Genomic DNA, 209 nt, shown 5'->3' on the forward strand with positions numbered 1-209 from the left:
GGAAAGCCTGCATGTTAAAACTGACCAAATTAAAACCAACTTTATGAGCTTTCAAGGTCCTTTTTTGGCATATAGCCTCCTTTCTCCTGCTGTCTCACTGGAGCTGAAGGTAGCTGCACTGTGGGCAGCACCTTTCCAGCCAATCCTGTAACAAAACATGGTGAGTTTGTGCCATATTGTGTTAAGACTAAGAAAACTCTAGCTCTCAA

This window comes from Nestor notabilis, unplaced genomic scaffold, assembly GCF_000696875.1.
Source record: "Nestor notabilis isolate BGI_N333 unplaced genomic scaffold, ASM69687v1 scaffold7299, whole genome shotgun sequence".
Taxonomy (NCBI): Eukaryota; Metazoa; Chordata; class Aves; order Psittaciformes; family Psittacidae; genus Nestor; species Nestor notabilis.